The sequence below is a fragment of the Nelusetta ayraudi genome, unplaced genomic scaffold (genome assembly GCF_046127955.1).
Source record: "Nelusetta ayraudi isolate G7.1 ecotype Tasmania unplaced genomic scaffold, CSIRO-AGI_Nayr_v1 ptg000029l, whole genome shotgun sequence".
NCBI lineage: Eukaryota > Metazoa > Chordata > Actinopteri > Tetraodontiformes > Monacanthidae > Nelusetta > Nelusetta ayraudi.
Window position 1 is genome coordinate 1,491,263 of NW_027466079.1, and position 25,998 is coordinate 1,517,260.

At 47.5% G+C, this 25,998-nt stretch overlaps 27 non-coding genes across 27 annotated transcripts; all 27 read left to right on the plus strand.

The window, feature by feature from the left end:
- The first annotated feature begins 511 nt into the window (after window positions 1-511).
- LOC142891231 (U1 spliceosomal RNA) lies at window positions 512-675 on the plus strand. Its single transcript, XR_012927215.1, has one exon. It is a non-coding gene; the product is annotated as a U1 spliceosomal RNA (small nuclear RNA).
- A 781-nt stretch (window positions 676-1,456) lies between these two features.
- Window positions 1,457-1,647, plus strand: LOC142891263 (U2 spliceosomal RNA). Its single transcript, XR_012927246.1, has one exon. It is a non-coding gene; the product is annotated as a U2 spliceosomal RNA (small nuclear RNA).
- A 670-nt stretch (window positions 1,648-2,317) lies between these two features.
- On the plus strand, window positions 2,318-2,481 carry LOC142891257 (U1 spliceosomal RNA). Its single transcript, XR_012927240.1, has one exon. It is a non-coding gene; the product is annotated as a U1 spliceosomal RNA (small nuclear RNA).
- Window positions 2,482-3,262: 781 nt separating this feature from the next.
- On the plus strand, window positions 3,263-3,453 carry LOC142891243 (U2 spliceosomal RNA). Its single transcript, XR_012927226.1, has one exon. It is a non-coding gene; the product is annotated as a U2 spliceosomal RNA (small nuclear RNA).
- Window positions 3,454-4,183: 730 nt separating this feature from the next.
- LOC142891230 (U1 spliceosomal RNA) lies at window positions 4,184-4,347 on the plus strand. The gene has a single exon (XR_012927214.1). It is a non-coding gene; the product is annotated as a U1 spliceosomal RNA (small nuclear RNA).
- Window positions 4,348-5,128: 781 nt separating this feature from the next.
- Window positions 5,129-5,319, plus strand: LOC142891256 (U2 spliceosomal RNA). The gene has a single exon (XR_012927239.1). It is a non-coding gene; the product is annotated as a U2 spliceosomal RNA (small nuclear RNA).
- Window positions 5,320-5,990: 671 nt separating this feature from the next.
- LOC142891232 (U1 spliceosomal RNA) lies at window positions 5,991-6,154 on the plus strand. The gene has a single exon (XR_012927216.1). It is a non-coding gene; the product is annotated as a U1 spliceosomal RNA (small nuclear RNA).
- Window positions 6,155-6,936: 782 nt separating this feature from the next.
- LOC142891253 (U2 spliceosomal RNA) lies at window positions 6,937-7,127 on the plus strand. The gene has a single exon (XR_012927236.1). It is a non-coding gene; the product is annotated as a U2 spliceosomal RNA (small nuclear RNA).
- Window positions 7,128-7,798: 671 nt separating this feature from the next.
- Window positions 7,799-7,962, plus strand: LOC142891267 (U1 spliceosomal RNA). Its single transcript, XR_012927250.1, has one exon. It is a non-coding gene; the product is annotated as a U1 spliceosomal RNA (small nuclear RNA).
- Window positions 7,963-8,743: 781 nt separating this feature from the next.
- On the plus strand, window positions 8,744-8,934 carry LOC142891260 (U2 spliceosomal RNA). The gene has a single exon (XR_012927243.1). It is a non-coding gene; the product is annotated as a U2 spliceosomal RNA (small nuclear RNA).
- Window positions 8,935-9,664: 730 nt separating this feature from the next.
- LOC142891236 (U1 spliceosomal RNA) lies at window positions 9,665-9,828 on the plus strand. The gene has a single exon (XR_012927220.1). It is a non-coding gene; the product is annotated as a U1 spliceosomal RNA (small nuclear RNA).
- A 781-nt stretch (window positions 9,829-10,609) lies between these two features.
- LOC142891261 (U2 spliceosomal RNA) lies at window positions 10,610-10,800 on the plus strand. The gene has a single exon (XR_012927244.1). It is a non-coding gene; the product is annotated as a U2 spliceosomal RNA (small nuclear RNA).
- A 1,093-nt stretch (window positions 10,801-11,893) lies between these two features.
- On the plus strand, window positions 11,894-12,057 carry LOC142891224 (U1 spliceosomal RNA). Its single transcript, XR_012927208.1, has one exon. It is a non-coding gene; the product is annotated as a U1 spliceosomal RNA (small nuclear RNA).
- Window positions 12,058-12,838: 781 nt separating this feature from the next.
- On the plus strand, window positions 12,839-13,029 carry LOC142891251 (U2 spliceosomal RNA). Its single transcript, XR_012927234.1, has one exon. It is a non-coding gene; the product is annotated as a U2 spliceosomal RNA (small nuclear RNA).
- Window positions 13,030-13,699: 670 nt separating this feature from the next.
- Window positions 13,700-13,863, plus strand: LOC142891228 (U1 spliceosomal RNA). Its single transcript, XR_012927212.1, has one exon. It is a non-coding gene; the product is annotated as a U1 spliceosomal RNA (small nuclear RNA).
- A 781-nt stretch (window positions 13,864-14,644) lies between these two features.
- On the plus strand, window positions 14,645-14,835 carry LOC142891264 (U2 spliceosomal RNA). Its single transcript, XR_012927247.1, has one exon. It is a non-coding gene; the product is annotated as a U2 spliceosomal RNA (small nuclear RNA).
- Window positions 14,836-15,565: 730 nt separating this feature from the next.
- LOC142891237 (U1 spliceosomal RNA) lies at window positions 15,566-15,729 on the plus strand. The gene has a single exon (XR_012927221.1). It is a non-coding gene; the product is annotated as a U1 spliceosomal RNA (small nuclear RNA).
- A 781-nt stretch (window positions 15,730-16,510) lies between these two features.
- LOC142891245 (U2 spliceosomal RNA) lies at window positions 16,511-16,701 on the plus strand. Its single transcript, XR_012927228.1, has one exon. It is a non-coding gene; the product is annotated as a U2 spliceosomal RNA (small nuclear RNA).
- Window positions 16,702-17,371: 670 nt separating this feature from the next.
- Window positions 17,372-17,535, plus strand: LOC142891240 (U1 spliceosomal RNA). Its single transcript, XR_012927224.1, has one exon. It is a non-coding gene; the product is annotated as a U1 spliceosomal RNA (small nuclear RNA).
- A 781-nt stretch (window positions 17,536-18,316) lies between these two features.
- LOC142891247 (U2 spliceosomal RNA) lies at window positions 18,317-18,507 on the plus strand. Its single transcript, XR_012927230.1, has one exon. It is a non-coding gene; the product is annotated as a U2 spliceosomal RNA (small nuclear RNA).
- A 671-nt stretch (window positions 18,508-19,178) lies between these two features.
- On the plus strand, window positions 19,179-19,342 carry LOC142891225 (U1 spliceosomal RNA). The gene has a single exon (XR_012927209.1). It is a non-coding gene; the product is annotated as a U1 spliceosomal RNA (small nuclear RNA).
- A 781-nt stretch (window positions 19,343-20,123) lies between these two features.
- LOC142891258 (U2 spliceosomal RNA) lies at window positions 20,124-20,314 on the plus strand. Its single transcript, XR_012927241.1, has one exon. It is a non-coding gene; the product is annotated as a U2 spliceosomal RNA (small nuclear RNA).
- A 671-nt stretch (window positions 20,315-20,985) lies between these two features.
- LOC142891233 (U1 spliceosomal RNA) lies at window positions 20,986-21,149 on the plus strand. The gene has a single exon (XR_012927217.1). It is a non-coding gene; the product is annotated as a U1 spliceosomal RNA (small nuclear RNA).
- A 782-nt stretch (window positions 21,150-21,931) lies between these two features.
- LOC142891244 (U2 spliceosomal RNA) lies at window positions 21,932-22,122 on the plus strand. Its single transcript, XR_012927227.1, has one exon. It is a non-coding gene; the product is annotated as a U2 spliceosomal RNA (small nuclear RNA).
- Window positions 22,123-22,852: 730 nt separating this feature from the next.
- LOC142891226 (U1 spliceosomal RNA) lies at window positions 22,853-23,016 on the plus strand. The gene has a single exon (XR_012927210.1). It is a non-coding gene; the product is annotated as a U1 spliceosomal RNA (small nuclear RNA).
- Window positions 23,017-23,797: 781 nt separating this feature from the next.
- Window positions 23,798-23,988, plus strand: LOC142891252 (U2 spliceosomal RNA). The gene has a single exon (XR_012927235.1). It is a non-coding gene; the product is annotated as a U2 spliceosomal RNA (small nuclear RNA).
- A 1,092-nt stretch (window positions 23,989-25,080) lies between these two features.
- Window positions 25,081-25,244, plus strand: LOC142891227 (U1 spliceosomal RNA). Its single transcript, XR_012927211.1, has one exon. It is a non-coding gene; the product is annotated as a U1 spliceosomal RNA (small nuclear RNA).
- Window positions 25,245-25,998: the final 754 nt, after the last annotated feature.

A 25,998-nucleotide genomic window follows, 5' to 3' on the forward strand; every position in this document is an offset into this window, starting at 1 on the left:
TCCGGCATCAAGCAGTCTGCTGCCTTTTCTTTGGTGCCGTCCCGCTGTATGCATTGCAGCTAGTGCTTTAGCGTTGCGTTTTCTACTCCTCGATGAATTAGTTGAGTGGTCATTTGTTTTGTTTTTCCCCTTGACGATTCAGAATGTTCTTCTTTTCTCTGAATTTCCCACTGGAATCGCACATCACAGATTTCAAATGGAGCTCTTTTTGCCACATTTTCTCTGGTGGTTTAGTTGTTGATTCTTTTGGAGGTAAATGGGATGAAATGAGTGGTTTTCCGAATTCCCTTTTGTTGTGGTCATGCAGCAGTGAACTGTGGAAAGAGGATTGCTCACGTACAAATCTGTTATTTGGGAGACATGAGGTTGGGACAGATTTCTTTCTCATTCAACCAAATATCAACTATTGCTTTTCTTTCTGACATGCCTTTGGCTGTGAACACGTGGCGAGCACCGTGAGCCAGCGCGGAATGACTGTGGAAGACGTGGTCATATCAGCCATGGACAACTCATACTTACCTGGCAGGGGAGACACCATGATCAAGAAGGTGGTTCACCCAGGGCGAGGTGCGACCATTGCACTCCGGTTGTGCTGACCCCTGCGAATTCCCCAAATGTGGGAATCTCGACTGCGTAATTTCTGGTAGTGGGGGACTGCGTTCGCGCTCTCCCCTGATCAGATGTTGAAAAGCAAGAGTACGTTCTCTCGTACGCCAGTAAGAAATGCTGTCTGTCCAGCGTGCGCAATGCCCGTGATCAGATGGCTTCTTGAATCATGACATGTTGTCTTGAGAGGCTTTCTGACTCAAGTTCAGCTTCTCACTTGGCTGCGTTCATCAGGCTGCTGGCCAAGTTTCCGTGGCTCCGTTTCGATTGTACACAAAGCTCTTGCGTTTGTGTCCACTTTCTCTCCCCATTCTCTGTTCCCTGAGTTTCAGTGTCCATTCACTGGTGGAACCAGAAAAGATTTGGTGACAGTTAAACAATTGACACTGATTTAGGTATTAGTTGTTGAAACATGGGCAAACAAGATTAAGACTGAGACCAAGACATTCCATTGCAGAGTGTGAGAGATGTGCATGAGTGTCAAGATAGATATTGGTCATTGTTTCCTTTGGTCCTAGTAGCGTCATTAATCATTTGAATTTGTTTTGTGGCGGGTTAAGATTGCACGGACTGACAATTTCCTTGCCAGACGTAGCAGGAAGTTTGAACGGAAACTTGGTGTTGGAAGCCATTGTGGATCGGTAAGGACGTGGTCACGTGGCCAGAACTAACTTTAAGCTGCATCCACTTGCATTAGGTTGGCCAACTTCTGCTGCTCACTGTCCATGGAAGGTTCATCCACACTTTTAGCACCTTGTTGTTGTTGAGGCCAAGTAAATGCTGCCGCGATGCACCGTGAGCGAGGGTGGCTGTGAGCGGAATGACTCCCTGTGCTCGCCAGTGACGTGGTATCGCTTCTCGGCCTTTTGGCTAAGATCAAGTGTAGTATCTGTTCTTATCAGTTTAATATCTGATACGTCCCCTACCCGGGCACCATATATTAAATTGATTTTTGGACCAGGCAGATGGAATAGGGGCTTGCTCCGTCCACTCCACGCATCGACCCGGTATGGCAGTAACTCCAGGAACGGTACACTCCTCCTTATGTTGTCTAAAATCAAGCTCAACTAGATGGGGTCGAGGTCAGATTTGATCGGTGGTTTGGAGCGCTTCTGCAATAGCACATGCGGGGTTGCCTTTCCGTGCGTAATTCCCACAATGGGTAGAGTATGATTTCACGTCCCCTGCAGTCCTCTGACTTAGAGCACATCTCCGTAGAAACAGCAGAGGGCGTTGCACTGCGACCTGTCAGCTGTTGGTCCGGCATCAAGCAGTCTGTTTTCTACTCCTCGATGAATTAGTTGAGTGGTCATTTGTTTTGTTTTTCCCCTTGACGATTCAGAATGTTCTTCTTTTCTCTGAATTTCCCACTGGAATCGCACATCACAGATTTCAAATGGAGCTCTTTTTGCCACATTTTCTCTGGTGGTTTAGTTGTTGATTCTTTTGGAGGTAAATGGGATGAAATGAGTGGTTTTCCGAATTCCCTTTTGTTGTGGTCATGCAGCAGTGAACTGTGGAAAGAGGATTGCTCACGTACAAATCTGTTATTTGGGAGACATGAGGTTGGGACAGATTTCTTTCTCATTCAACCAAATATCAACTATTGCTTTTCTTTCTGACATGCCTTTGGCTGTGAACACGTGGCGAGCACCGTGAGCCAGCGCGGAATGACTGTGGAAGACGTGGTCATGTCAGCCATGGACAACTCATACTTACCTGGCAGGGGAGACACCATGATCAAGAAGGTGGTTCACCCAGGGCGAGGCGCGACCATTGCACTCCGGTTGTGCTGACCCCTGCGAATTCCCCAAATGTGGGAATCTCGACTGCATAATTTCTGGTAGTGGGGGACTGCGTTCGCGCTCTCCCCTGATCAGATGTTGAAAAGCAAGAGTACGTTCTCTCGTACGCCAGTAAGAAATGCTGTCTGTCCAGCGTGCGCAATGCCCGTGATCAGATGGCTTCTTGAATCATGACATGTTGTCTTGAGAGGCTTTCTGACTCAAGTTCAGCTTCTCACTTGGCTGCGTTCATCAGGCTGCTGGCCAAGTTTCCGTGGCTCCGTTTCGATTGTACACAAAGCTCTTGCGTTTGTGTCCACTTTCTCTCCCCATTCTCTGTTCCCTGAGTTTCAGTGTCCAATCACTGGTGGAACCAGAAAAGATTTGGTGACAGTTAAACAATTGACACTGATTTAGGTATTAGTTGTTGAAACATGGACAAACAAGATTAAGACTGAGACCAAGACATTCCATTGCAGAGTGTGAGAGATGTGCATGAGTGTCAAGATAGATATTGGTCAGTGTTTCCTTTGGTCCTAGTAGCGTCATTAATCATTTGAATTTGTTTTGTGGCGGGTTAAGATTGCACGGACTGACAATTTCCTTGGCAGACGTAGCAGGAAGTTTGAACGGAAACTTGGTGTTGGAAGCCATTGTGGATCGGTCAGGACGTGGTCACGTGGCCAGAACTAACTTTAAGCTGCATCCACTTGCATTAGGTTGGCCAACTTCTGCTGCTCACTGTCCATGGAAGGTTCATACACACTTTTAGCACCTTGTTGTTGTTGAGGCCAAGTAAATGCTGCCGCGATGCGCCGTGAGCGAGGGTGGCTGTGAGCGGAATGACTCCCTGTGCTCGCCAGTGACGTGGTATCGCTTCTCGGCCTTTTGGCTAAGATCAAGTGTAGTATCTGTTCTTATCAGTTTAATTTCTGATACGTCCCCTACCCGGGGGCCATATATTAAATTGATTTTTGGACCAGGGAGATGGAATAGGGGCTTGCTCCGTCCACTCCACGCATCGACCCGGTATGGCAGTATCTCCAGGAACGGTGCACTCCTCCTTATGTTGTCTAAAATCAAGCTTAACTAGCTGGGGTCGAGGTCAGATTTGATCGGTGGTTTGGAGCGCTTCTGTAATAGCACATGCGGGGTTGCCTTTCCGTGCGTAATTCCCACAATGGGTAGAGTATGATTTCACGTCCCCTGCAGTCCTCTGACTTAGAGCACATCTCCATAGTAAACAGCAGAGGGCGTTGCACTGCGACCTGTCAGCTGTTGGTCCGGCATCAAGCAGTCTGCTGCCTTTTCTTTGGTGCCGTCCCGCTGTATGCATTGCAGCTAGTGCTTTAGCGTTGCGTTTTCTACTCCTCGATGAATTAGTTGAGTGGTCATTTGTTTTGTTTTTCCCCTTGACGATTCAGAATGTTCTTCTTTTCTCTGAATTTCCCACTGGAATCGCACATCACAGATTTCAAATGGAGCTCTTTTTGCCACATTTTCTCTGGTGGTTTAGTTGTTGATTCTTTTGGAGGTAAATGGGATGAAATGAGTGGTTTTCCGAATTCCCTTTTGTTGTGGTCATGCAGCAGTGAACTGTGGAAAGAGGATTGCTCACGTACAAATCTGTTATTTGGGAGACATGAGGTTGGGACAGATTTCTTTCTCATTCAACCAAATATCAACTATTGCTTTTCTTTCTGACATGCCTTTGGCTGTGAACACGTGGCGAGCACCGTGAGCCAGCGCGGAATGACTGTGGAAGACGTGGTCATGTCAGCCATGGACAACTCATACTTACCTGGCAGGGGAGACACCATGATCAAGAAGGTGGTTCACCCAGGGCGAGGCGCGACCATTGTACTCCGGTTGTGCTGACCCCTGCGAATTCCCCAAATGTGGGAATCTCGACTGCATAATTTCTGGTAGTGGGGGACTGCGTTCGCGCTCTCCCCTGATCAGATGTTGAAAAGCAAGAGTACGTTCTCTCGTACGCCAGTAAGAAATGCTGTCTGTCCAGCGTGCGCAATGCCCGTGATCAGATGGCTTCTTGAATCATGACATGTTGTCTTGAGAGGCTTTCTGACTCAAGTTCAGCTTCTCACTTGGCTGCGTTCATCAGGCTGCTGGCCAAGTTTCCGTGGCTCCGTTTCGATTGTACACAAAGCTCTTGCGTTTGTGTCCACTTTCTCTCCCCATTCTCTGTTCCCTGAGTTTCAGTGTCCAATCACTGGTGGAACCAGAAAAGATTTGGTGACAGTTAAACAATTGACACTGATTTAGGTATTAGTTGTTGAAACATGGACAAACAAGATTAAGACTGAGACCAAGACATTCCATTGCAGAGTGTGAGAGATGTGCATGAGTGTCAAGATAGATATTGGTCAGTGTTTCCTTTGGTCCTAGTAGCGTCATTAATCATTTGAATTTGTTTTGTGGCGGGTTAAGATTGCACGGACTGACAATTTCCTTGCCAGACGTAGCAGGAAGTTTGAACGGAAACTTGGTGTTGGAAGCCATTGTGGATCGGTAAGGACGTGGTCACGTGGCCAGAACTAACTTTAAGCTGCATCCACTTGCATTAGGTTGGCCAACTTCTGCTGCTCACTGTCCATGGAAGGTTCATCCACACTTTTAGCACCTTGTTGTTGTTGAGGCCAAGTAAATGCTGCCGCGATGCGCCGTGAGCGAGGGTGGCTGTGAGCGGAATGACTCCCTGTGCTCGCCAGTGACGTGGTATCGCTTCTCGGCCTTTTGGCTAAGATCAAGTGTAGTATCTGTTCTTATCAGTTTAATATCTGATACGTCCCCTACCCGGGCACCATATATTAAATTGATTTTTGGACCAGGCAGATGGAATAGGGGCTTGCTCCGTCCACTCCACGCATCGACCCGGTATGGCAGTATCTCCAGGAACGGTACACTCCTCCTTATGTCGTCTAAAATCAAGCTCAACTAGATGGGGTCGAGGTCAGATTTGATCGGTGGTTTGGAGCGCTTCTGCAATAGCACATGCGGGGTTGCCTTTCCGTGCGTAATTCCCACAATGGGTAGAGTATGATTTCACGTCCCCTGCAGTCCTCTGACTTAGAGCACATCTCCGTAGTAAACAGCAGAGGGCGTTGCACTGCGACCTGTCAGCTGTTGGTCCGGCATCAAGCAGTCTGTTTTCTACTCCTCGATGAATTAGTTGAGTGGTCATTTGTTTTGTTTTTCCCCTTGACGATTCAGAATGTTCTTCTTTTCTCTGAATTTCCCACTGGAATCGCACATCACAGATTTCAAATGGAGCTCTTTTTGCCACATTTTCTCTGGTGGTTTAGTTGTTGATTCTTTTGGAGGTAAATGGGATGAAATGAGTGGTTTTCCGAATTCCCTTTTGTTGTGGTCATGCAGCAGTGAACTGTGGAAAGAGGATTGCTCACGTACAAATCTGTTATTTGGGAGACATGAGGTTGGGACAGATTTCTTTCTCATTCAACCAAATATCAACTATTGCTTTTCTTTCTGACATGCCTTTGGCTGTGAACACGTGGCGAGCACCGTGAGCCAGCGCAGAATGACTGTGGAAGACGTGGTCATGTCAGCCATGGACAACTCATACTTACCTGGCAGGGGAGACACCATGATCAAGAAGGTGGTTCACCCAGGGCGAGGCGCGACCATTGCACGCCGGTTGTGCTGACCCCTGCGAATTCCCCAAATGTGGGAATCTCGACTGCATAATTTCTGGTAGTGGGGGACTGCGTTCGCGCTCTCCCCTGATCAGATGTTGAAAAGCAAGAGTACGTTCTCTCGTACGCCAGTAAGAAATGCTGTCTGTCCAGCGTGCGCAATGCCCGTGATCAGATGGCTTCTTGAATCATGACATGTTGTCTTGAGAGGCTTTCTGACTCAAGTTCAGCTTCTCACTTGGCTGCGTTCATCAGGCTGCTGGCCAAGTTTCCGTGGCTCCGTTTCGATTGTACACAAAGCTCTTGCGTTTGTGTCCACTTTCTCTCCCCATTCTCTGTTCCCTGAGTTTCAGTGTCCAATCACTGGTGGAACCAGAAAAGATTTGGTGACAGTTAAACAATTGACACTGATTTAGGTATTAGTTGTTGAAACATGGAAAAAACAAGATTAAGACTGAGACCAAGACATTCCATTGCAGAGTGTGAGAGATGTGCATGAGTGTCAAGATAGATATTGGTCAGTGTTTCCTTTGGTCCTAGTAGCGTCATTAATCATTTGAATTTGTTTTGTGGCGGGTTAAGATTGCACGGACTGACAATTTCCTTGCCAGACGTAGCAGGAAGTTTGAACGGAAACTTGGTGTTGGAAGCCATTGTGGATCGGTCAGGACGTGGTCACGTGGCCAGAACTAACTTTAAGCTGCATCCACTTGCATTAGGTTGGCCAACTTCTGCTGCTCACTGTCCATGGAAGGTTCATACACACTTTTAGCACCTTGTTGTTGTTGAGGCCAAGTAAATGCTGCCGCGATGCGCCGTGAGCGAGGGTGGCTGTGAGCGGAATGACTCCCTGTGCTCGCCAGTGACGTGGTATCTCTTCTCGGCCTTTTGGCTAAGATCAAGTGTAGTATCTGTTCTTATCAGTTTAATATCTGATACGTCCCCTACCCGGGCACCATATATTAAATTGATTTTTGGACCAGGGAGATGGAATAGGGGCTTGCTCCGTCCACTCCACGCATCGACCCGGTATGGCAGTATCTCCAGGAACGGTACACTCCTCCTTATGTTGTCTAAAATCAAGCTCAACTAGATGGGGTCGAGGTCAGATTTGATCGGTGGTTTGGAGCGCTTCTGCAATAGCACATGCGGGGTTGCCTTTCCGTGCGTAATTCCCACAATGGGTAGAGTATGATTTCACGTCCCCTGCAGTCCTCTGACTTAGAGCACATCTCCGTAGTAAACAGCAGAGGGCGTTGCACTGCGACCTGTCAGCTGTTGGTCCGGCATCAAGCAGTCTGTTTTCTACTCCTCGATGAATTAGTTGAGTGGTCATTTGTTTTGTTTTTCCCCTTGACGATTCAGAATGTTCTTCTTTTCTCTGAATTTCCCACTGGAATCGCACATCACAGATTTCAAATGGAGCTCTTTTTGCCACATTTTCTCTGGTGGTTTAGTTGTTGATTCTTTTGGAGGTAAATGGGATGAAATGAGTGGTTTTCCGAATTCCCTTTTGTTGTGGTCATGCAGCAGTGAACTGTGGAAAGAGGATTGCTCACGTACAAATCTGTTATTTGGGAGACATGAGGTTGGGACAGATTTCTTTCTCATTCAACCAAATATCAACTATTGCTTTTCTTTCTGACATGCCTTTGGCTGTGAACACGTGGCGAGCACCGTGAGCCAGCGCGGAATGACTGTGGAAGACGTGGTCATGTCAGCCATGGACAACTCATACTTACCTGGCAGGGGAGACACCATGATCAAGAAGGTGGTTCACCCAGGGCGAGGCGCGACCATTGCACTCCGGTTGTGCTGACCCCTGCGAATTCCCCAAATGTGGGAATCTCGACTGCATAATTTCTGGTAGTGGGGGACTGCGTTCGCGCTCTCCCCTGATCAGATGTTGAAAAGCAAGAGTACGTTCTCTCGTACGCCAGTAAGAAATGCTGTCTGTCCAGCGTGCGCAATGCCCGTGATCAGATGGCTTCTTGAATCATGACATGTTGTCTTGAGAGGCTTTCTGACTCAAGTTCAGCTTCTCACTTGGCTGCGTTCATCAGGCTGCTGGCCAAGTTTCCGTGGCTCCGTTTCGATTGTACACAAAGCTCTTGCGTTTGTGTCCACTTTCTCTCCCCATTCTCTGTTCCCTGAGTTTCAGTGTCCAATCACTGGTGGAACCAGAAAAGATTTGGTGACAGTTAAACAATTGACACTGATTTAGGTATTAGTTGTTGAAACATGGGCAAACAAGATTAAGACTGAGCCCAAGACATTCCATTGCAGAGTGTGAGAGATGTGCATGAGTGTCAAGATAGATATTGGTCAGTGTTTCCTTTGGTCCTAGTAGCGTCATTAATCATTTGAATTTGTTTTGTGGCGGGTTAAGATTGCACGGACTGACAATTTCCTTGCCAGACGTAGCAGGAAGTTTGAACGGAAACTTGGTGTTGGAAGCCATTGTGGATCGGTCAGGACGTGGTCACGTGGCCAGAACTAACTTTAAGCTGCATCCACTTGCATTAGGTTGGCCAACTTCTGCTGCTCACTGTCCATGGAAGGTTCATCCACACTTTTAGCACCTTGTTGTTGTTGAGGCCAAGTAAATGCTGCCGCGATGCGCCGTGAGCGAGGGTGGCTGTGAGCGGAATGACTCCCTGTGCTCACCAGTGACGTGGTATCGCTTCTCGGCCTTTTGGCTAAGATCAAGTGTAGTATCTGGTCTTATCAGTTTAATATCTGATACGTCCCCTACCCGGGCACCATATATTAAATTGATTTTTGGACCAGGGAGATGGACTAGGGGCTTGCTCCGTCCACTCCACGCATCGACCCGGTATGGCAGTATCTCCAGGAACGGTACACTCCTCCTTACGTTGTCTAAAATCAAGCTCAACTAGATGGGGTCGAGGTCAGATTTGATCGGTGGTTTGGAGCGCTTCTGCAATAGCACATGCGGGGTTGCTTTTCCGTGCGTAATTCCCACAATGGGTAGAGTATGATTTCACGTCCCCTGCAGTCCTCTGACTTAGAGCACATCTTCGTAGTAAACAGCAGAGGGCGTTGCACTGCGACTTGTCAGCTGTTGGTCCGGCATCAAGCAGTCTGCTGCCTTTTCTTTGGTGCCGTCCCGCTGTATGCATTGCAGCCAGTGCTTTAGCGTTGCGTTTTCTACTCCTCGATGAATTAGTTGAGTGGTCATTTGTTTTGTTTTTCCCCTTGACGATTCAGAATGTTCTTCTTTTCTCTGAATTTCCCACTGGAATCGCACATCACAGATTTCAAATGGAGCTCTTTTTGCCACATTTTCTCTGGTGGTTTAGTTGTTGATTCTTTTGGAGGTAAATGGGATGAAATGAGTGGTTTTCCGAATTCCCTTTTGTTGTGGTCATGCAGCAGTGAACTGTGGAAAGAGGATTGCTCACGTACAAATCTGTTATTTGGGAGACATGAGGTTGGGACAGATTTCTTTCTCATTCAACCAAATATCAACTATTGCTTTTCTTTCTGACATGCCTTTGGCTGTGAACACGTGGCGAGCACCGTGAGCCAGCGCGGAATGACTGTGGAAGACGTGGTCATGTCAGCCATGGACAACTCATACTTACCTGGCAGGGGAGACACCATGATCAAGAAGGTGGTTCACCCAGGGCGAGGTGCGACCATTGCACTCCGGTTGTGCTGACCCCTGCGAATTCCCCAAATGTGGGAATCTCAACTGCGTAATTTCTGGTAGTGGGGGACTGCGTTCGCGCTCTCCCCTGATCAGATGTTGAAAAGCAAGAGTACGTTCTCTCGTACGCCAGTAAGAAATGCTGTCTGTCCAGCGTGCGCAATGCCCGTGATCAGATGGCTTCTTGAATCATGACATGTTGTCTTGAGAGGCTTTCTGACTCAAGTTCAGCTTCTCACTTGGCTGCGTTCATCAGGCTGCTGGCCAAGTTTCCGTGGCTCCGTTTCGATTGTACACAAAGCTCTTGCGTTTGTGTCCACTTTCTCTCCCCATTCTCTGTTCCCTGAGTTTCAGTGTCCATTCACTGGTGGAACCAGAAAAGATTTGGTGACAGTTAAACAATTGACACTGATTTAGGTATTAGTTGTTGAAACATGGGCAAACAAGATTAAGACTGAGACCAAGACATTCCATTGCAGAGTGTGAGAGATGTGCATGAGTGTCAAGATAGATATTGGTCATTGTTTCCTTTGGTCCTAGTAGCGTCATTAATCATTTGAATTTGTTTTGTGGCGGGTTAAGATTGCACGGACTGACAATTTCCTTGGCAGACGTAGCAGGAAGTTTGAACGGAAACTTGGTGTTGGAAGCCATTGTGGATCGGTCAGGACGTGGTCACGTGGCCAGAACTAACTTTAAGCTGCATCCACTTGCATTAGGTTGGCCAACTTCTGCTGCTCACTGTCCATGGAAGGTTCATCCACACTTTTAGCACCTTGTTGTTGTTGAGGCCAAGTAAATGCTGCCGCGATGCGCCGTGAGCGAGGGTGGCTGTGAGCGGAATGACTCCCTGTGCTCACCAGTGACGTGGTATCGCTTCTCGGCCTTTTGGCTAAGATCAAGTGTAGTATCTGGTCTTATCAGTTTAATATCTGATACGTCCCCTACCCGGGCACCATATATTAAATTGATTTTTGGACCAGGGAGATGGACTAGGGGCTTGCTCCGTCCACTCCACGCATCGACCCGGTATGGCAGTATCTCCAGGAACGGTACACTCCTCCTTATGTTGTCTAAAATCAAGCTCAACTAGATGGGGTCGAGGTCAGATTTGATCGGTGGTTTGGAGCGCTTCTGCAATAGCACATGCGGGGTTGCCTTTCCGTGCGTAATTCCCACAATGGGTAGAGTATGATTTCACGTCCCCTGCAGTCCTCTGACTTAGAGCACATCTCCGTAGTAAACAGCAGAGGGCGTTGCACTGCGACCTGTCAGCTGTTGGTCCGGCATCAAGCAGTCTGTTTTCTACTCCTCGATGAATTAGTTGAGTGGTCATTTGTTTTGTTTTTCCCCTTGACGATTCAGAATGTTCTTCTTTTCTCTGAATTTCCCACTGGAATCGCACATCACAGATTTCAAATGGAGCTCTTTTTGCCACATTTTCTCTGGTGGTTTAGTTGTTGATTCTTTTGGAGGTAAATGGGATGAAATGAGTGGTTTAAGATGTTGAAAAGCAAGAGTACGTTCTCTCGTACGCCAGTAAGAAATGCTGTCTGTCCAGCGTGCGCAATGCCCGTGATCAGATGGCTTCTTGAATCATGACATGTTGTCTTGAGAGGCTTTCTGACTCAAGTTCAGCTTCTTACTTGGCTGCATTCAGTCTGCTGCCTTTTCTTTGGTGCCGTCCCGCTGTATGCATTGCAGCTAGTGCTTTAGCGTTGCGTTTTCTACTCCTCGATGAATTAGTTGAGTTGTCATTTGTTTTGTTTTTCCCCTTGACGATTCAGAATGTTCTTCTTTTCTCTGAATTTCCCACTGGAATCGCACATCACAGATTTCAAATGGAGCTCTTTTTGCCACATTTTCTCTGGTGGTTTAGTTGTTGATTCTTTTGGAGGTAAATGGGATGAAATGAGTGGTTTTCCGAATTCCCTTTTGTTGTGGTCATGCAGCAGTGAACTGTGGAAAGAGGATTGCTCACGTACAAATCTGTTATTTGGGAGACATGAGGTTGGGACAGATTTCTTTCTCATTCAACCAAATATCAACTATTGCTTTTCTTTCTGACATGCCTTTGGCTGTGAACACGTGGCGAGCACCGTGAGCCAGCGCGGAATGACTGTGGAAGACGTGGTCATGTCAGCCATGGACAACTCATACTTACCTGGCAGGGGAGACACCATGATCAAGAAGGTGGTTCACCCAGGGCGAGGCGCGACCATTGCACTCCGGTTGTGCTGACCCCTGCGAATTCCCCAAATGTGGGAATCTCGACTGCATAATTTCTGGTAGTGGGGGACTGCGTTCGCGCTCTCCCCTGATCAGATGTTGAAAAGCAAGAGTACGTTCTCTCGTACGCCAGTAAGAAATGCTGTCTGTCCAGCGTGCGCAATGCCCGTGATCAGATGGCTTCTTGAATCATGACATGTTGTCTTGAGAGGCTTTCTGACTCAAGTTCAGCTTCTCACTTGGCTGCGTTCATCAGGCTGCTGGCCAAGTTTCCGTGGCTCCGTTTCGATTGTACACAAAGCTCTTGCGTTTGTGTCCACTTTCTCTCCCCATTCTCTGTTCCCTGAGTTTCAGTGTCCAATCACTGGTGGAACCAGAAAAGATTTGGTGACAGTTAAACAATTGACACTGATTTAGGTATTAGTTGTTGAAACATGGGCAAACAAGATTAAGACTGAGCCCAAGACATTCCATTGCAGAGTGTGAGAGATGTGCATGAGTGTCAAGATAGATATTGGTCAGTGTTTCCTTTGGTCCTAGTAGCGTCATTAATCATTTGAATTTGTTTTGTGGCGGGTTAAGATTGCACGGACTGACAATTTCCTTGCCAGACGTAGCAGGAAGTTTGAACGGAAACTTGGTGTTGGAAGCCATTGTGGATCGGTCAGGACGTGGTCACGTGGCCAGAACTAACTTTAAGCTGCATCCACTTGCATTAGGTTGGCCAACTTCTGCTGCTCACTGTCCATGGAAGGTTCATCCACACTTTTAGCACCTTGTTGTTGTTGAGGCCAAGTAAATGCTGCCGCGATGCGCCGTGAGCGAGGGTGGCTGTGAGCGGAATGACTCCCTGTGCTCACCAGTGACGTGGTATCGCTTCTCGGCCTTTTGGCTAAGATCAAGTGTAGTATCTGTTCTTATCAGTTTAATATCTGATACGTCCCCTACCCGGGCACCATATATTAAATTGATTTTTGGACCAGGGAGATGGACTAGGGGCTTGCTCCGTCCACTCCACGCATCGACCCGGTATGGCAGTATCTCCAGGAACGGTACACTCCTCCTTATGTTGTCTAAAATCAAGCTCAACTAGATGGGGTCGAGGTCAGATTTGATCGGTGGTTTGGAGCGCTTCTGCAATAGCACATGCGGGGTTGCCTTTCCGTGCGTAATTCCCACAATGGGTAGAGTATGATTTCACGTCCCCTGCAGTCCTCTGACTTAGAGCACATCTCCGTAGAAACAGCAGAGGGCGTTGCACTGCGACCTGTCAGCTGTTGGTCCGGCATCAAGCAGTCTGTTTTCTACTCCTCGATGAATTAGTTGAGTGGTCATTTGTTTTGTTTTTCCCCTTGACGATTCAGAATGTTCTTCTTTTCTCTGAATTTCCCACTGGAATCGCACATCACAGATTTCAAATGGAGCTCTTTTTGCCACATTTTCTCTGGTGGTTTAGTTGTTGATTCTTTTGGAGGTAAATGGGATGAAATGAGTGGTTTTCCGAATTCCCTTTTGTTGTGGTCATGCAGCAGTGAACTGTGGAAAGAGGATTGCTCACGTACAAATCTGTTATTTGGGAGACATGAGGTTGGGACAGATTTCTTTCTCATTCAACCAAATATCAACTATTGCTTTTCTTTCTGACATGCCTTTGGCTGTGAACACGTGGCGAGCACCGTGAGCCAGCGCGGAATGACTGTGGAAGACGTGGTCATGTCAGCCATGGACAACTCATACTTACCTGGCAGGGGAGACACCATGATCAAGAAGGTGGTTCACCCAGGGCGAGGCGTGACCATTGCACTCCGGTTGTGCTGACCCCTGCGAATTCCCCAAATGTGGGAATCTCGACTGCATAATTTCTGGTAGTGGGGGACTGCGTTCGCGCTCTCCCCTGATCAGATGTTGAAAAGCAAGAGTACGTTCTCTCGTACGCCAGTAAGAAATGCTGTCTGTCCAGCGTGCGCAATGCCCGTGATCAGATGGCTTCTTGAATCATGACATGTTGTCTTGAGAGGCTTTCTGACTCAAGTTCAGCTTCTCACTTGGCTGCGTTCATCAGGCTGCTGGCCAAGTTTCCGTGGCTCCGTTTCGATTGTACACAAAGCTCTTGCGTTTGTGTCCACTTTCTCTCCCCATTCTCTGTTCCCTGAGTTTCAGTGTCCAATCACTGTTGGAACCAGAAAAGATTTGGTGACAGTTAAACAATTGAAACTGATTTAGGTATTAGTTGTTGAAACATGGGCAAACAAGATTAAGACTGAGCCCAAGACATTCCATTGCAGAGTGTGAGAGATGTGCATGAGTGTCAAGATAGATATTGGTCAGTGTTTCCTTTGGTCCTAGTAGCGTCATTAATCATTTGAATTTGTTTTGTGGCGGGTTAAGATTGCACGGACTGACAATTTCCTTGGCAGACGTAGCAGGAAGTTTGAACGGAAACTTGGTGTTGGAAGCCATTGTGGATCGGTCAGGACGTGGTCACGTGGCCAGAACTAACTTTAAGCTGCATCCACTTGCATTAGGTTGGCCAACTTCTGCTGCTCACTGTCCATGGAAGGTTCATCCACACTTTTAGCACCTTGTTGTTGTTGAGGCCAAGTAAATGCTGCCGCGATGCGCCGTGAGCGAGGGTGGCTGTGAGCGGAATGACTCCCTGTGCTCACCAGTGACGTGGTATCGCTTCTAGGCCTTTTGGCTAAGATCAAGTGTAGTATCTGGTCTTATCAGTTTAATATCTGATACGTCCCCTACCCGGGCACCATATATTAAATTGATTTTTGGACCAGGGAGATGGACTAGGGGCTTGCTCCGTCCACTCCACGCATCGACCCGGTATGGCAGTATCTCCAGGAACGGTACACTCCTCCTTACGTTGTCTAAAATCAAGCTCAACTAGATGGGGTCGAGGTCAGATTTGATCGGTGGTTTGGAGCGCTTCTGCAATAGCACATGCGGGGTTGCCTTTCCGTGCGTAATTCCCACAATGGGTAGAGTATGATTTCACGTCCCCTGCAGTCCTCTGACTTAGAGCACATCTTCGTAGTAAACAGCAGAGGGCGTTGCACTGCGACTTGTCAGCTGTTGGTCCGGCATCAAGCAGTCTGCTGCCTTTTCTTTGGTGCCGTCCCGCTGTATGCATTGCAGCCAGTGCTTTAGCGTTGCGTTTTCTACTCCTCGATGAATTAGTTGAGTGGTCATTTGTTTTGTTTTTCCCCTTGACGATTCAGAATGTTCTTCTTTTCTCTGAATTTCCCACTGGAATCGCACATCACAGATTTCAAATGGAGCTCTTTTTGCCACATTTTCTCTGGTGGTTTAGTTGTTGATTCTTTTGGAGGTAAATGGGATGAAATGAGTGGTTTTCCGAATTCCCTTTTGTTGTGGTCATGCAGCAGTGAACTGTGGAAAGAGGATTGCTCACGTACAAATCTGTTATTTGGGAGACATGAGGTTGGGACAGATTTCTTTCTCATTCAACCAAATATCAACTATTGCTTTTCTTTCTGACATGCCTTTGGCTGTGAACACGTGGCGAGCACCGTGAGCCAGCGCGGAATGACTGTGGAAGACGTGGTCATGTCAGCCATGGACAACTCATACTTACCTGGCAGGGGAGACACCATGATCAAGAAGGTGGTTCACCCAGGGCGAGGTGCGACCATTGCACTCCGGTTGTGCTGACCCCTGCGAATTCCCCAAATGTGGGAATCTCAACTGCGTAATTTCTGGTAGTGGGGGACTGCGTTCGCGCTCTCCCCTGATCAGATGTTGAAAAGCAAGAGTACGTTCTCTCGTACGCCAGTAAGAAATGCTGTCTGTCCAGCGTGCGCAATGCCCGTGATCAGATGGCTTCTTGAATCATGACATGTTGTCTTGAGAGGCTTTCTGACTCAAGTTCAGCTTCTCACTTGGCTGCGTTCATCAGGCTGCTGGCCAAGTTTCCGTGGCTCCGTTTCGATTGTACACAAAGCTCTTGCGTTTGTGTCCACTTTCTCTCCCCATTCTCTGTTCCCTGAGTTTCAGTGTCCATTCACTGGTGGAACCAGAAAAGATTTGGTGACAGTTAAACAATTGACACTGATTTAGGTATTAGTTGTTGAAACATGGGCAAACAAGATTAAGACTGAGACCAAGACATTCCATTGCAGAGTGTGAGAGATGTGCATGAGTGTCAAGATAGATATTGGTCATTGTTTCCTTTGGTCCTAGTAGCGTCATTAATCATTTGAATTTGTTTTGTGGCGGGTTAAGATTGCACGGACTGACAATTTCCTTGCCAGACGTAGCAGGAAGTTTGAACGGAAACTTGGTGTTGGAAGCCATTGTGGATCGGTAAGGACGTGGTCACGTGGCCAGAACTAACTTTAAGCTGCATCCACTTGCATTAGGTTGGCCAACTTCTGCTGCTCACTGTCCATGGAAGGTTCATCCACACTTTTAGCACCTTGTTGTTGTTGAGGCCAAGTAAATGCTGCCGCGATGCACCGTGAGCGAGGGTGGCTGTGAGCGGAATGACTCCCTGTGCTCGCCAGTGACGTGGTATCGCTTCTCGGCCTTTTGGCTAAGATCAAGTGTAGTATCTGTTCTTATCAGTTTAATATCTGATACGTCCCCTACCCGGGCACCATATATTAAATTGATTTTTGGACCAGGGAGATGGAATAGGGGCTTGCTCCGTCCACTCCACGCATCGACCCGGTATGGCAGTATCTCCAGGAACGGTACACTCCTCCTTATGTTGTCTAAAATCAAGCTCAACTAGATGGGGTCGAGGTCAGATTTGATCGGTGGTTTGGAGCGCTTCTGCAATAGCACATGCGGGGTTGCCTTTCCGTGCGTAATTCCCACAATGGGTAGAGTATGATTTCACGTCCCCTGCAGTCCTCTGACTTAGAGCACATCTCCGTAGAAACAGCAGAGGGCGTTGCACTGCGACCTGTCAGCTGTTGGTCCGGCATCAAGCAGTCTGTTTTCTACTCCTCGATGAATTAGTTGAGTGGTCATTTGTTTTGTTTTTCCCCTTGACGATTCAGAATGTTCTTCTTTTCTCTGAATTTCCCACTGGAATCGCAAATCACAGATTTCAAATGGAGCTCTTTTTGCCACATTTTCTCTGGTGGTTTAGTTGTTGATTCTTTTGGAGGTAAATGGGATGAAATGAGTGGTTTTCCGAATTCCCTTTTGTTGTGGTCATGCAGCAGTGAACTGTGGAAAGAGGATTGCTCACGTACAAATCTGTTATTTGGGAGACATGAGGTTGGGACAGATTTCTTTCTCATTCAACCAAATATCAACTATTGCTTTTCTTTCTGACATGCCTTTGGCTGTGAACACGTGGCGAGCACCGTGAGCCAGCGCGGAATGACTGTGGAAGACGTGGTCATGTCAGCCATGGACAACTCATACTTACCTGGCAGGGGAGACACCATGATCAAGAAGGTGGTTCACCCAGGGCGAGGCGCGACCATTGTACTCCGGTTGTGCTGACCCCTGCGAATTCCCCAAATGTGGGAATCTCGACTGCATAATTTCTGGCAGTGGGGGACTGCATTCGCGCTCTCCCCTGATCAGATGTTGAAAAGCAAGAGTACGTTCTCTCGTACGCCAGTAAGAAATGCTGTCTGTCCAGCGTGCGCAATGCCCGTGATCAGATGGCTTCTTGAATCATGACATGTTGTCTTGAGAGGCTTTCTGACTCAAGTTCAGCTACTTACTTGGCTGCGTTCATCAGGCTGCTGGCCAAGTTTCCGTGGCTCCGTTTCGATTGTACACAAAGCTCTTGCGTTTGTGTCCACTTTCTCTCCCCATTCTCTGTTCCCTGAGTTTCAGTGTCCAATCACTGGTGGAACCAGAAAAGATTTCGTGACAGTTAAACAATTGACACTGATTTAGGTATTAGTTGTTGAAACATGGGCAAACAAGATTAAGACTGAGACCAAGACATTCCACTGCAGAGTGTGAGAGATGTGCATGAGTGTCAAGATAGATATTGGTCAGTGTTTCCTTTGGTCCTAGTAGCGTCATTAATCATTTGAATTTGTTTTGTGGCGGGTTAAGATTGCACGGACTGACAATTTCCTTGCCAGACGTAGCAGGAAGTTTGAACGGAAACTTGGTGTTGGAAGCCATTGTGGATCGGTCAGGACGTGGTCACGTGGCCAGAACTAACTTTAAGCTGCATCCACTTGCATTAGGTTGGCCAACTTCTGCTGCTCACTGTCCATGGAAGGTTCATCCACACTTTTAGCACCTTGTTGTTGTTGAGGCCAAGTAAATGCTGCCGCGATGCGCCGTGAGCGAGGGTGGCTGTGAGCGGAATGACTCCCTGTGCTCGCCAGTGACGTGGTATCGCTTCTCGGCCTTTTGGCTAAGATCAAGTGTAGTATCTGTTCTTATCAGTTTAATATCTGATACGTCCCCTACCCGGGCACCATATATTAAATTGATTTTTGGACCAGGGAGATGGAATAGGGGCTTGCTCCGTCCACTCCACGCATCGACCCGGTATGGCAGTATCTCCAGGAACGGTACACTCCTCCTTATGTTGTCTAAAATCAAGCTCAACTAGATGGGGTCGAGGTCAGATTTGATCGGTGGTTTGGAGCGCTTCTGCAATAGCACATGCGGGGTTGCCTTTCCGTGCGTAATTCCCACAATGGGTAGAGTATGATTTCACGTCCCCTGCAGTCCTCTGACTTAGAGCACATCTCCGTAGTAAACAGCAGAGGGCGTTGCACTGCGACCTGTCAGCTGTTGGTCCGGCATCAAGCAGTCTGTTTTCTACTCCTCGATGAATTAGTTGAGTGGTCATTTGTTTTGTTTTTCCCCTTGACGATTCAGAATGTTCTTCTTTTCTCTGAATTTCCCACTGGAATCGCACATCACAGATTTCAAATGGAGCTCTTTTTGCCACATTTTCTCTGGTGGTTTAGTTGTTGATTCTTTTGGAGGTAAATGGGATGAAATGAGTGGTTTTCCGAATTCCCTTTTGTTGTGGTCATGCAGCAGTGAACTGTGGAAAGAGGATTGCTCACGTACAAATCTGTTATTTGGGAGACATGAGGTTGGGACAGATTTCTTTCTCATTCAACCAAATATCAACTATTGCTTTTCTTTCTGACATGCCTTTGGCTGTGAACACGTGGCGAGCACCGTGAGCCAGCGCGGAATGACTGTGGAAGACGTGGTCATGTCAGCCATGGACAACTCATACTTACCTGGCAGGGGAGACACCATGATCAAGAAGGTGGTTCACCCAGGGCGAGGCGCGACCATTGCACTCCGGTTGTGCTGACCCCTGCGAATTCCCCAAATGTGGGAATCTCGACTGCATAATTTCTGGTAGTGGGGGACTGCGTTCGCGCTCTCCCCTGATCAGATGTTGAAAAGCAAGAGTACGTTCTCTCGTACGCCAGTAAGAAATGCTGTCTGTCCAGCGTGCGCAATGCCCGTGATCAGATGGCTTCTTGAATCATGACATGTTGTCTTGAGAGGCTTTCTGACTCAAGTTCAGCTTCTCACTTGGCTGCGTTCATCAGGCTGCTGGCCAAGTTTCCGTGGCTCCGTTTCGATTGTACACAAAGCTCTTGCGTTTGTGTCCACTTTCTCTCCCCATTCTCTGTTCCCTGAGTTTCAGTGTCCAATCACTGGTGGAACCAGAAAAGATTTGGTGACAGTTAAACAATTGACACTGATTTAGGTATTAGTTGTTGAAACATGGACAAACAAGATTAAGACTGAGACCAAGACATTCCATTGCAGAGTGTGAGAGATGTGCATGAGTGTCAAGATAGATATTGGTCAGTGTTTCCTTTGGTCCTAGTAGCGTCATTAATCATTTGAATTTGTTTTGTGGCGGGTTAAGATTGCACGGACTGACAATTTCCTTGCCAGACGTAGCAGGAAGTTTGAACGGAAACTTGGTGTTGGAAGCCATTGTGGATCGGTAAGGACGTGGTCACGTGGCCAGAACTAACTTTAAGCTGCATCCACTTGCATTAGGTTGGCCAACTTCTGCTGCTCACTGTCCATGGAAGGTTCATCCACACTTTTAGCACCTTGTTGTTGTTGAGGCCAAGTAAATGCTGCCGCGATGCGCCGTGAGCGAGGGTGGCTGTGAGCGGAATGACTCCCTGTGCTCGCCAGTGACGTGGTATCGCTTCTCGGCCTTTTGGCTAAGATCAAGTGTAGTATCTGTTCTTATCAGTTTAATATCTGATACGTCCCCTACCCGGGCACCATATATTAAATTGATTTTTGGACCAGGCAGATGGAATAGGGGCTTGCTCCGTCCACTCCACGCATCGACCCGGTATGGCAGTATCTCCAGGAACGGTACACTCCTCCTTATGTTGTCTAAAATCAAGCTCAACTAGATGGGGTCGAGGTCAGATTTGATCGGTGGTTTGGAGCGCTTCTGCAATAGCACATGCGGGGTTGCCTTTCCGTGCGTAATTCCCACAATGGGTAGAGTATGATTTCACGTCCCCTGCAGTCCTCTGACTTAGAGCACATCTCCGTAGTAAACAGCAGAGGGCGTTGCACTGCGACCTGTCAGCTGTTGGTCCGGCATCAAGCAGTCTGTTTTCTACTCCTCGATGAATTAGTTGAGTGGTCATTTGTTTTGTTTTTCCCCTTGACGATTCAGAATGTTCTTCTTTTCTCTGAATTTCCCACTGGAATCGCACATCACAGATTTCAAATGGAGCTCTTTTTGCCACATTTTCTCTGGTGGTTTAGTTGTTGATTCTTTTGGAGGTAAATGGGATGAAATGAGTGGTTTTCCGAATTCCCTTTTGTTGTGGTCATGCAGCAGTGAACTGTGGAAAGAGGATTGCTCACGTACAAATCTGTTATTTGGGAGACATGAGGTTGGGACAGATTTCTTTCTCATTCAACCAAATATCAACTATTGCTTTTCTTTCTGACATGCCTTTGGCTGTGAACACGTGGCGAGCACCGTGAGCCAGCGCAGAATGACTGTGGAAGACGTGGTCATGTCAGCCATGGACAACTCATACTTACCTGGCAGGGGAGACACCATGATCAAGAAGGTGGTTCACCCAGGGCGAGGCGCGACCATTGCACGCCGGTTGTGCTGACCCCTGCGAATTCCCCAAATGTGGGAATCTCGACTGCATAATTTCTGGTAGTGGGGGACTGCGTTCGCGCTCTCCCCTGATCAGATGTTGAAAAGCAAGAGTACGTTCTCTCGTACGCCAGTAAGAAATGCTGTCTGTCCAGCGTGCGCAATGCCCGTGATCAGATGGCTTCTTGAATCATGACATGTTGTCTTGAGAGGCTTTCTGACTCAAGTTCAGCTTCTCACTTGGCTGCGTTCATCAGGCTGCTGGCCAAGTTTCCGTGGCTCCGTTTCGATTGTACACAAAGCTCTTGCGTTTGTGTCCACTTTCTCTCCCCATTCTCTGTTCCCTGAGTTTCAGTGTCCAATCACTGGTGGAACCAGAAAAGATTTGGTGACAGTTAAACAATTGACACTGATTTAGGTATTAGTTGTTGAAACATGGAAAAAACAAGATTAAGACTGAGACCAAGACATTCCATTGCAGAGTGTGAGAGATGTGCATGAGTGTCAAGATAGATATTGGTCAGTGTTTCCTTTGGTCCTAGTAGCGTCATTAATCATTTGAATTTGTTTTGTGGCGGGTTAAGATTGCACGGACTGACAATTTCCTTGCCAGACGTAGCAGGAAGTTTGAACGGAAACTTGGTGTTGGAAGCCATTGTGGATCGGTCAGGACGTGGTCACGTGGCCAGAACTAACTTTAAGCTGCATCCACTTGCATTAGGTTGGCCAACTTCTGCTGCTCACTGTCCATGGAAGGTTCATACACACTTTTAGCACCTTGTTGTTGTTGAGGCCAAGTAAATGCTGCCGCGATGCGCCGTGAGCGAGGGTGGCTGTGAGCGGAATGACTCCCTGTGCTCGCCAGTGACGTGGTATCTCTTCTCGGCCTTTTGGCTAAGATCAAGTGTAGTATCTGTTCTTATCAGTTTAATATCTGATACGTCCCCTACCCGGGCACCATATATTAAATTGATTTTTGGACCAGGGAGATGGAATAGGGGCTTGCTCCGTCCACTCCACGCATCGACCCGGTATGGCAGTATCTCCAGGAACGGTGCACTCCTCCTTATGTTGTCTAAAATCAAGCTTAACTAGCTGGGGTCGAGGTCAGATTTGATCGGTGGTTTGGAGCGCTTCTGTAATAGCACATGCGGGGTTGCCTTTCCGTGCGTAATTCCCACAATGGGTAGAGTATGATTTCACGTCCCCTGCAGTCCTCTGACTTAGAGCACATCTCCATAGTAAACAGCAGAGGGCGTTGCACTGCGACCTGTCAGCTGTTGGTCCGGCATCAAGCAGTCTGCTGCCTTTTCTTTGGTGCCGTCCCGCTGTATGCATTGCAGCTAGTGCTTTAGCGTTGCGTTTTCTACTCCTCGATGAATTAGTTGAGTGGTCATTTGTTTTGTTTTTCCCCTTGACGATTCAGAATGTTCTTCTTTTCTCTGAATTTCCCACTGGAATCGCACATCACAGATTTCAAATGGAGCTCTTTTTGCCACATTTTCTCTGGTGGTTTAGTTGTTGATTCTTTTGGAGGTAAATGGGATGAAATGAGTGGTTTTCCGAATTCCCTTTTGTTGTGGTCATGCAGCAGTGAACTGTGGAAAGAGGATTGCTCACGTACAAATCTGTTATTTGGGAGACATGAGGTTGGGACAGATTTCTTTCTCATTCAACCAAATATCAACTATTGCTTTTCTTTCTGACATGCCTTTGGCTGTGAACACGTGGCGAGCACCGTGAGCCAGCGCGGAATGACTGTGGAAGACGTGGTCATGTCAGCCATGGACAACTCATACTTACCTGGCAGGGGAGACACCATGATCAAGAAGGTGGTTCACCCAGGGCGAGGCGCGACCATTGCACTCCGGTTGTGCTGACCCCTGCGAATTCCCCAAATGTGGGAATCTCGACTGCATAATTTCTGGTAGTGGGGGACTGCGTTCGCGCTCTCCCCTGATCAGATGTTGAAAAGCAAGAGTACGTTCTCTCGTACGCCAGTAAGAAATGCTGTCTGTCCAGCGTGCGCAATGCCCGTGATCAGATGGCTTCTTGAATCATGACATGTTGTCTTGAGAGGCTTTCTGACTCAAGTTCAGCTTCTCACTTGGCTGCGTTCATCAGGCTGCTGGCCAAGTTTCCGTGGCTCCGTTTCGATTGTACACAAAGCTCTTGCGTTTGTGTCCACTTTCTCTCCCCATTCTCTGTTCCCTGAGTTTCAGTGTCCAATCACTGGTGGAACCAGAAAAGATTTGGTGACAGTTAAACAATTGACACTGATTTAGGTATTAGTTGTTGAAACATGGGCAAACAAGATTAAGACTGAGCCCAAGACATTCCATTGCAGAGTGTGAGAGATGTGCATGAGTGTCAAGATAGATATTGGTCAGTGTTTCCTTTGGTCCTAGTAGCGTCATTAATCATTTGAATTTGTTTTGTGGCGGGTTAAGATTGCACGGACTGACAATTTCCTTGCCAGACGTAGCAGGAAGTTTGAACGGAAACTTGGTGTTGGAAGCCATTGTGGATCGGTCAGGACGTGGTCACGTGGCCAGAACTAACTTTAAGCTGCATCCACTTGCATTAGGTTGGCCAACTTCTGCTGCTCACTGTCCATGGAAGGTTCATCCACACTTTTAGCACCTTGTTGTTGTTGAGGCCAAGTAAATGCTGCCGCGATGCGCCGTGAGCGAGGGTGGCTGTGAGCGGAATGACTCCCTGTGCTCACCAGTGACGTGGTATCGCTTCTCGGCCTTTTGGCTAAGATCAAGTGTAGTATCTGTTCTTATCAGTTTAATATCTGATACGTCCCCTACCCGGGCACCATATATTAAATTGATTTTTGGACCAGGGAGATGGACTAGGGGCTTGCTCCGTCCACTCCACGCATCGACCCGGTATGGCAGTATCTCCAGGAACGGTACACTCCTCCTTATGTTGTCTAAAATCAAGCTCAACTAGATGGGGTCGAGGTCAGATTTGATCGGTGGTTTGGAGCGCTTCTGCAATAGCACATGCGGGGTTGCCTTTCCGTGCGTAATTCCCACAATGGGTAGAGTATGATTTCACGTCCCCTGCAGTCCTCTGACTTAGAGCACATCTCCGTAGAAACAGCAGAGGGCGTTGCACTGCGACCTGTCAGCTGTTGGTCCGGCATCAAGCAGTCTGTTTTCTACTCCTCGATGAATTAGTTGAGTGGTCATTTGTTTTGTTTTTCCCCTTGACGATTCAGAATGTTCTTCTTTTCTCTGAATTTCCCACTGGAATCGCACATCACAGATTTCAAATGGAGCTCTTTTTGCCACATTTTCTCTGGTGGTTTAGTTGTTGATTCTTTTGGAGGTAAATGGGATGAAATGAGTGGTTTAAGATGTTGAAAAGCAAGAGTACGTTCTCTCGTACGCCAGTAAGAAATGCTGTCTGTCCAGCGTGCGCAATGCCCGTGATCAGATGGCTTCTTGAATCATGACATGTTGTCTTGAGAGGCTTTCTGACTCAAGTTCAGCTTCTTACTTGGCTGCATTCAGTCTGCTGCCTTTTCTTTGGTGCCGTCCCGCTGTATGCATTGCAGCTAGTGCTTTAGCGTTGCGTTTTCTACTCCTCGATGAATTAGTTGAGTTGTCATTTGTTTTGTTTTTCCCCTTGACGATTCAGAATGTTCTTCTTTTCTCTGAATTTCCCACTGGAATCGCACATCACAGATTTCAAATGGAGCTCTTTTTGCCACATTTTCTCTGGTGGTTTAGTTGTTGATTCTTTTGGAGGTAAATGGGATGAAATGAGTGGTTTTCCGAATTCCCTTTTGTTGTGGTCATGCAGCAGTGAACTGTGGAAAGAGGATTGCTCACGTACAAATCTGTTATTTGGGAGACATGAGGTTGGGACAGATTTCTTTCTCATTCAACCAAATATCAACTATTGCTTTTCTTTCTGACATGCCTTTGGCTGTGAACACGTGGCGAGCACCGTGAGCCAGCGCGGAATGACTGTGGAAGACGTGGTCATGTCAGCCATGGACAACTCATACTTACCTGGCAGGGGAGACACCATGATCAAGAAGGTGGTTCACCCAGGGCGAGGCGCGACCATTGCACTCCGGTTGTGCTGACCCCTGCGAATTCCCCAAATGTGGGAATCTCGACTGCATAATTTCTGGCAGTGGGGGACTGCGTTCGCGCTCTCCCCTGATCAGATGTTGAAAAGCAAGAGTACGTTCTCTCGTACGCCAGTAAGAAATGCTGTCTGTCCAGCGTGCGCAATGCCCGTGATCAGATGGCTTCTTGAATCATGACATGTTGTCTTGAGAGGCTTTCTGACTCAAGTTCAGCTTCTCACTTGGCTGCGTTCATCAGGCTGCTGGCCAAGTTTCCGTGGCTCCGTTTCGATTGTACACAAAGCTCTTGCGTTTGTGTCCACTTTCTCTCCCCATTCTCTGTTCCCTGAGTTTCAGTGTCCAATCACTGGTGGAACCAGAAAAGATTTGGTGACAGTTAAACAATTGACACTGATTTAGGTATTAGTTGTTGAAACATGGGCAAACAAGATTAAGACTGAGACCAAGACATTCCATTGCAGAGTGTGAGAGATGTGCATGAGTGTCAAGATAGATATTGGTCATTGTTTCCTTTGGTCCTAGTAGCGTCATTAATCATTTGAATTTGTTTTGTGGCGGGTTAAGATTGCACGGACTGACAATTTCCTTGCCAGACGTAGCAGGAAGTTTGAACGGAAACTTGGTGTTGGAAGCCATTGTGGATCGGTCAGGACGTGGTCACGTGGCCAGAACTAACTTTAAGCTGCATCCACTTGCATTAGGTTGGCCAACTTCTGCTGCTCACTGTCCATGGAAGGTTCATCCACACTTTTAGCACCTTGTTGTTGTTGAGGCCAAGTAAATGCTGCCGCGATGCGCCGTGAGCGAGGGTGGCTGTGAGCGGAATG